The following is an 8,113-nucleotide window of genomic DNA, read 5'->3' as shown; positions in this document are numbered from 1 at the left end:
GTCCAACTGCCAAAAAAACTGTGTAGGGAAGCTGGCCAGCATAATTGTTTAAAACCTTTTTAGGGAATATCTTTATAAAGAATAAAAGCCTTGCTGAGAATCCCCTATGGAGAGATGGACTAGTCCAAAACCTGTCACTTATGTCAGATTTCTACTACCTACTGTAAGTGACAGCAACATAGGAGAAAAGTAATTTATGGCTCATTTTACTCTGGAAAAAATGTACTTATTCTTTGTTTATGTTTGCACATATTTTAAATTTTACAGTTTTTAGCCATAGTGCAGGATTACCACTATGCAATGCACATATAGATAAACAACAAGTGTCAGCGCCAAGGCAGAAGGCGATCACAGCCGAGAAGCACAGTGTCCAAAAGTCCACACAAGCAATGAATATATAAAGTCAGCGCAGGTCTATAGTAATACAGCTTTCGTCATTTTCTGGTAAACAGGATCTTCGAACATAAAGGTAAAGAAGCAAGGCTTACCGGATCCCAACAACTCACATTATAAGGTTGTAAACGAGTTTCTCCCCTGATGACGCAAGATTGCGAAACCGGTCGGGAAGGCGACAGGCGGCACCATTTTATTTGAGGTCTTCTATTGACCATTTTATGCGCGCTACTTTTTCGGGGTTCCCAGTGCACGGGCCCCGAATATGTGCCGTATATCTCTTTCATGTCACTATCCTACTGGACTCCCCTCTGGCGAGTCTCTGCGACCTCAGGATATCTACTGCATTCCGGAGGAATCTGTGGTGTGCAGCATCGCTGGTGAAACGACACCATTTGAAAGTTCTGCGGACCATCTATCAAACTCGTTTACAACCTTATAATGTGGGTTGTTGGGATCTGGTAAGCCTTGCTTCTTTACCTTTTTGTTCGAAGGTCCTGTATACGAAAGCTGTATTACTATAGACCTGCGCTGACTTTATATATTCAATACACATATAGAGATGATCATTACCAGCATAGCCCCAATACAAAGCTAATAAGATAGATGAACGATGGCCCCTAATGGGCCCCTCTGCTCCGGGGATCCCTTTGCGGACAGAATCTCTGCACCCCCTATTGCTACGTCACTGCTGCCCCCTGACCCTCTCTTGTGATATTTGCTGAGTTTCAGTCTCAGCAGGAGAGGACAGATTGCTCGCAGGTTACATAACGTCCCTCATTTCTCTATTTCCACATTATTTGCACAGATTTCCTGCCCTGTGCGGCGCAGGTCGCGCTTTCTCTGCAGCGTAAATCTAGTAGATTGTTCATTATTGCAGCAGAGCACAGCTGTTCAGTGAAGATGTGCGACGACCTCTAATGACTCGCTTACCAAAGAGACCGCACAGGGCATGGAAGCGGCGCTGAAAGGACATAACAGGCGGAGGGGACATTATGCGGTGATAGATGGGAGGGACTGTACACTAGCACAATCCCTATCACCATCTCCTGCAGTCAGCAAATGCTCACGCAGCAGCACAGAGTACACAACGCATGTCCAGGACTCCGAGCTATCGCGTGTGAAGTGCTGTGTATCTCAGCTGATTAGGTGGGGGATATCTACAGTGCACCCCCGCAGAGATGAGCGAAAATGCAGATATTCTTTTCGCATTTATTTTCGCAAAAATAATGTTAAACTCGACTTTCGAGCGAAAATGTCATCGAAAATCATTTTGTAATAAGTTTGTGATTTTCGTGCAAAAATAAATGATTTTTTGTGGCACAAAATCAAGATTTTTGCTGTGAAAATAAATATTTTTCATGCTGTAAAAATAACGTTTTTTTTGCATTTTTGAATTTTTCATCAAAAATGGCATTTTCAATGTAAAATTGACTTTGGCGAAAATTTGCCAGCCACACTGCTGATTTGAGGGGGGAGTGAATTATAGCTGCCCACTCATTATTCGATTTCCCTGTGCAACTGAATATTTCATTTGATCATTTTATCGGATCAGGGTGGAATTGATTACGTTCCATTCTGCTCAGTCGATGGATGTTGGACGATATCTGGTTGAATCTACCATTTTACTCGATCAGACAGGATGGAAAATACCAGTCAATCTTAAAGGAATCAGCTACGATTCACATGATTTCGATCGATGCGGAATCAATTTTTGGTTGAAGAGCATGAAATCACAACATCATTCGGATCGATTAGTGAAGGAGAATTGCAGAGGATCTTGCTTGTAGTGTGTGGGCTGATAGTCAGTCGGCTCAATTAATCACACTGTCAAATGCTTAAAGCGGTATCGTCACCATAAAAATCAACAGCAACTGGTCTGAGTGTATTAAATGATAAAGATGCTAATCCTGCATTCAAAATTTTCAAAACTTTTTCTGCTGTTATGATTTGGAGTTATCACATACTTTAGGAGCACTGGCCCTTTAGTAGTCGTGCCAAAGAATTGCATGCTGGGGGTTCTTTTTATCTATAATCTATTCCTCCTCTTCCCTTTATTTCCCTGCCAGCTGCTTATCTGAAACCTAATCCCCTACTCACTTGTGTTTACAAGCTAGGCTGAGGCGACTCAGCGATTGGAGGAGACAAGAACAAAAGTAAAGGGCAGAAATGACATCACGAGTTAGCCTTAACTGTGGGCAAAAGACATGGCCCCCACCAGGAACAGAATTCTCGTTATTTACTATGTAACATTCACTGCAATCAAAACGTGGTCAGTATAATACATGTGTTATGTAAGTAGGTCAAGTATTTATCTACTTATATATGTGTTTTTTTCCCTGGGCATAGTATGGCTGATTCTACTGCTTTAATGTGAAATCGAGTAATGAATGGATACCTTAAGGTGGAGCTGAACTCTTACACAGGACAGGAGGAAAACACAGAGAAATGCTCCCTGTATGTGTTTAGAGAGTTTAGCCTCTGTAATTCCCCCTCATCTGTGACTAATCACAAGTGTAATTTGATCCCTCAGCTGTGTCAGCTGGCTGCCTCGTCAGAGCAGCTAATTTGTAAACACAGGGTTTTAACCCTATGGCTGCTTCCATGAAAGCAGGAAGTAGACACACTGCAGATTTATTGCAGGATTTGTATCAGCTGTAACCAAGAAATGCTTTTTTCTTTAAAGGTTATTATGCTGTTGCTTATGTTTTACAGCAGTGAGAAAGTCCTAAATTCAGGTCCACTTTAAAGGGACACTGAGCAGACATTAAAATGGGCAACTTACTTGGGTCTTCCTCCAGCCCTCGTAGTTGATGAAGTCCATCTGCATGCCCCGGGCTCCCTTCATTCTGCCCCCAGCAGCTCCGTTAAGTGGCGACTTTGGCCAAAGTCGTGGGCCAGTGCGCAGCCCCTCGCACACCCGTCTCACTCGCACGCCCATCGCCATTAGCTTTATGTGCATACACAGCTCTTGAAAGAGTGAACTGCGCATGCGCAGAAAGCTTACAGCAATGGGCACGCGAACAGGACAGGTGCGCGGAGGAGGTGCGTATGTGATCTGGCACATGACTTTGGCCGAAGTCACCACTTAATGGAGCCGCTGGGGCAGAATGGACGGAACCCGGAGGACGCAGAGGGACTTCATCAACTACAAGGGGCTGGAGGAGGCCCCAGGTAAGTTGTCCATTTTGATGTCTGCTCAGGGAGGGTCTCTTTAAGACAATGGTGGGTTACTTTATATAATCCTTTGCCTCCTGATGCTGCTCGTTTTCTTTGTCATCCCTTCATCTTTTTGTTGCCGGTTCTCTTTGTATTCAGCTGGACCCCTTCATTGAATATCCTCCTGGAAGTCCCCCCCAGCAGTGACGAGTGACTCAGTACTCTGCATGCACAATTTCTGAAACCGCGCTTGCACAGCAAAGGGAAGCACGCGTCCACCAGTCATCTTTCTCTCTGCGCATGTGCAGTGCCGAACTTGCCCACAGAGTCGCTGCTTGGTGGTCACTGCAATGCTTGGGGGAACTTATGGGAGGCTGGGGAGAGAAGAGGACTGGGGACATGGAACAGGAGGAACCCTAAAGACAACGAGCAGCGTGAGAAGTTTCAGGATTAGGCAGTCTAGCCCACCAAGGGCTTAATTCAAAATGGAAGATCTAGAGCCCAAAATAGTGTAGTGCGTCAAGCAGTATAATGGACGTTAATAACACGACACCTGGGTAATCATTCACAAGTAAAGGCCACGTACCTGGCAGCAACTGAATGGCCTAGTAGGGAACACTTCTCCATCGTCACTAAGGTCAAGGGGGCTTGCCCACTCCCAAGGTTGAACATTTGGCTAAAAACCCAGCCTCTCTAATTGAGGAGGGGAAGTTAGTGTATATAGGTAAGGAGGAGAAAAACATTTAAAATAATTATAAACTTTGTAAAAAGGAGGAAAGGGTGGACTTACCTCCAAAGAACCACGATAGTCGTAATAAGACAAAAAGTTTATTGAGCTTACCGCATAAGCTATCACTCCTGCTTCATCAGGTATGAGCCTAATGGCTGGAACAAAAAAGAGGCTAATAGAGGCGCTTAGTCTCGGTTTTTCCAAGTTTTCAATAGATTTTCATTTGGTTCAACGTTTTTATTGACTATCAAAAGCATGTAAAAGTGTATGATTTAATTATTGCAACAGATATGGTAATAAACCATCAGAAAACACAAAGGAAGTATTACAGTAAGAAGATGAAGGAAAACTATGCTTCTGGCTACAGACTTACATATCACAGGCACTAACCTGACGATGTGACTCTGTAACCATGAACTGCATTGTCACACGCTACCAGACTTCTTGCCTCACTCATCTATAAGATGTTTAATTACACTGTATGTTATAGTTTGTAGTAATGTTATCCCATGAGGTGCCTCCTCCTGCAGTCTTATCTTAAAAGGAGAAGATGAAGTTCTCTTCATTAAAAATATAAACCGTATATACTCGAGTATAAGTCTAGAAATGTAGGTCTGACTCACTAAATAAAAGTATAGGGGTCGGCTTATACACGAATTACGGGCAACACTGAGCACACTGAGTAATGTGTGTACTAATAGTGACATTCCCATTTGCAGAAATTTACCCAGTGGTAAGTGATACTTTCTTGATGAAGGACAAGTCAAGAAAACACAATTCGGAAAGTCCTGGCCACAGCAATTAACAAGGAAAGGGTCAGGGGAGAAATACTGGTCTGCAGGAGTGAGGGTGAATCATTGCTGCACTTGGGGGCCTGGAGGAGGTATTGGCTGCACTTAAGGGACAGGAGGGGTTAATGGCTGCAATACTGTGTGCAGTGCAGGCATTACCCCTCCTGAGCCCCAAGTGCAGCCATTAACTTTGCTCAGTAGACTTATACTTGAGTCAATAAAAAAATCCAGCCTAAAGAGACACTGAAGCGAAAAAAAAAATATGATATAAGGAATTGGTTGTGTAGTACGGATAATTACTAGAACAGTAGAAGCAACGAAAATATTTTCATATTTTTATTTTCAGTTATATAGTTTTTTTTGTTTTTTTTTTAATAACATTGCATCATTCTCTAATATTTGAAGTTTACACACTTCTCAGCATTCTAAATGATTTTACAGAGCAGGCTAGTGAACTTTTGAACTGTCCTCTGGGGAAGAAAAAACATTACAGTGCCAGACACTTGAGATAACAAGCTTCAGAATACAGAGCTCTCTGCGACTTTGAAAGTCGTGGAGCTCAATGGCTCTTTTGCCTAGGTAACAACTGGAGTTTCTTAACTCTTCCTGTACTGGAAACAATATTAGACTCATATATCTGCCCCTAATGTTTTATTTCTTAGCTGTACTACACATACCAATCAATATATCATAATTTTACTTTTGCTTCAGTGTCTCTTTAAGAGGGTCAAATATTGGAGTCGATTGATACATGAGGTTGACTTCGAGGATATACTGGTGTGTGTGTGTGTTTTTTTTTATTTAATTAATTAGTTCCAGAAATAAAATGTGTTAAAGCAATAGGAAAATTACAACTTTTCTTGTAATATGTAAATTAAGAACTCCCTTGTAATATGTAAATGCCAACTTTTTTTTCAGTATGTAAATTACTTTTTTTTTATTTTTTGCATTATGTAAATTACTACTTGTTTTGTAATATGTAAAATATGAAATATGTAAAATATCACTTCTTGTGATGGAACAAGTATCACGTCCTAAGCCTCCCCTTTGGCCTTTTAATATTCCATATTAATTGGCTAAAAGGATAGCTCTGGAATTAAAACTTCTCTAAACTTTCAGTAAAAATGAAAGGGGCCTCCCAGGGGACAGACGTCTGAACTGCAGGTCACAGCGTGCGGCATATTAAACTTCTAACGCTCAGAGGTAATTAAAAAGAAATTGTTCAGAAAAATTTGTGAAGATCCATTAATGAATAAGTTTAAAGAGGAACTCCAGTGAAAATAATGTAGTAAAAAAAGTGCTTCATTTTTTACCATAATTATGTATAAATGGTTTAGTCAGTGTTTGCTCATTGTAAAATCTTTCCTCTCCCTGATTTACATTCTGACATTTATTACATGGTGACATTTTTACTGCGGGCAGGTTATGTAGCTGCTCCTAGCTGTTTTGGCTGTTACAGACAGCTGTAAACAGCTAATTCCTGTCTGTGAACATTGTTACATTGTGGCAGTTTGCCCAGAGTACCGCGGTACTCAGAGCTTCTTGAGGGAGGGGTTTCAGCACAAAATCATACAGCGCCCCCTGATGGTCTGTTTGTGAAAAGCATTGTATTTCTCATGTAAAAGGGGGTATCAGCTACTGATTGGGATAAAGTTCAATTCTAGGTTGGAGTTTCTCTTTAATGGACTGAAAGATTAACTGAATTTTGGAGTTACCTTCATGATTTCGCTTTCTTTACATAAAGGCAATCTTTTGGTCTCCCTCAAGCTTGGCTGATAATTATATCGCATTAGGTGGGATTAACGAAAGCTGTGGAAAGTTGTGATCTGCTTCGATGCTGGTAACAATATTTTCTAAAAAAACAAATATCCACATCCGGGCATGCTTGGACCAGTAGTGCCACTTATTAACGGTACATCGGACATTATTAAGGGGCCCCAGGTCATGATATCTGTACTGAATGTTTGCAAATGGCAGGTCAGGCTTCTTTATGTGAACAATGTCAACTGCTAAAAACATATAAAGATACACTTTTTAATCAGAGTATAGCATCAAATCAATGAAACCTCTGAGATATTGATCTGCTGAGTTAATGAAAAAAACAACAGGTGCACTAAAGAGAAGCAATGATCACCAATACAGGAATGGTCTAACGGAGAGGACAAGGTTCTTTTCCACTCCTCATCTTTATTGTCTGTTTTTCCGTTCGTTTTGTATTTGGCTTCTGTCACTGATTGTATGAGGCGATAGTTGGGCTTTACAGAGGTTGCACAGGTAGTCCGACTCCTCCAGGATCACACATCTATATTTGCCATTGCCAGAAGTTTTGCGGTGTCTCTGATCGTGTCAAGGGCATGGAGGAGATACCAGGAGTCAGGCAGCTAGTCTAGGAGAGCTGGACAGGAACATAGAAGGTCCTTTACCCATCAGCAGGACCGGTACTGTCACTTTGGGAAGGGAGGCCCAACAAACTGACCTCCAGCAGGCCACTGGCGTGAATGTCTCGGACCAAACAATCAGAGACAGGCTTCATGAGGGTGGCCCAAGGGCCCAACATCCTCTAGTGGGCATTGTGTTCACTGCCCATCCCCATGGATTTCAATTGAGATGTGCCATAGAATACCACAACAATTGACTGGCCTGCCACTGGCACCCTTTGCTTTTCACAGATGTGAGCAGGTCCACCCTGAGTGCATGGGACAGACATGAAAGGGCCCTGGAGAACGTTATGCTGCTTCTAACATCGTTCCTCATGACTGCTTTGTTGGGGGTTAGTTTTGGTCAGGAAGACATATCCATTCAAGGATCCATAGGCTAGACATCAGCACCTTACCTGTCGTTGGGCATTGGGATGAAATCCTTGGACCTATTGTCAGACCCTACACTAGTGCAGTGAGTTTTGGTTTGGTTTCTTTCTGGCACATGACAATGTCTGGCGTTAAAGGGATACTGTAGGGGGTTCGGGGGAAAATGAGTTGAACTTACCCGGGGCTTCTAACAGTCCCCCACAGACATCCTGTGCCCGCGCAGCCACTCACCG

The sequence above is a fragment of the Hyperolius riggenbachi genome, chromosome 9 (assembly GCF_040937935.1).
Source record: "Hyperolius riggenbachi isolate aHypRig1 chromosome 9, aHypRig1.pri, whole genome shotgun sequence".
NCBI lineage: Eukaryota > Metazoa > Chordata > Amphibia > Anura > Hyperoliidae > Hyperolius > Hyperolius riggenbachi.
Note: the sequence above shows the minus strand (reverse complement) of the source record.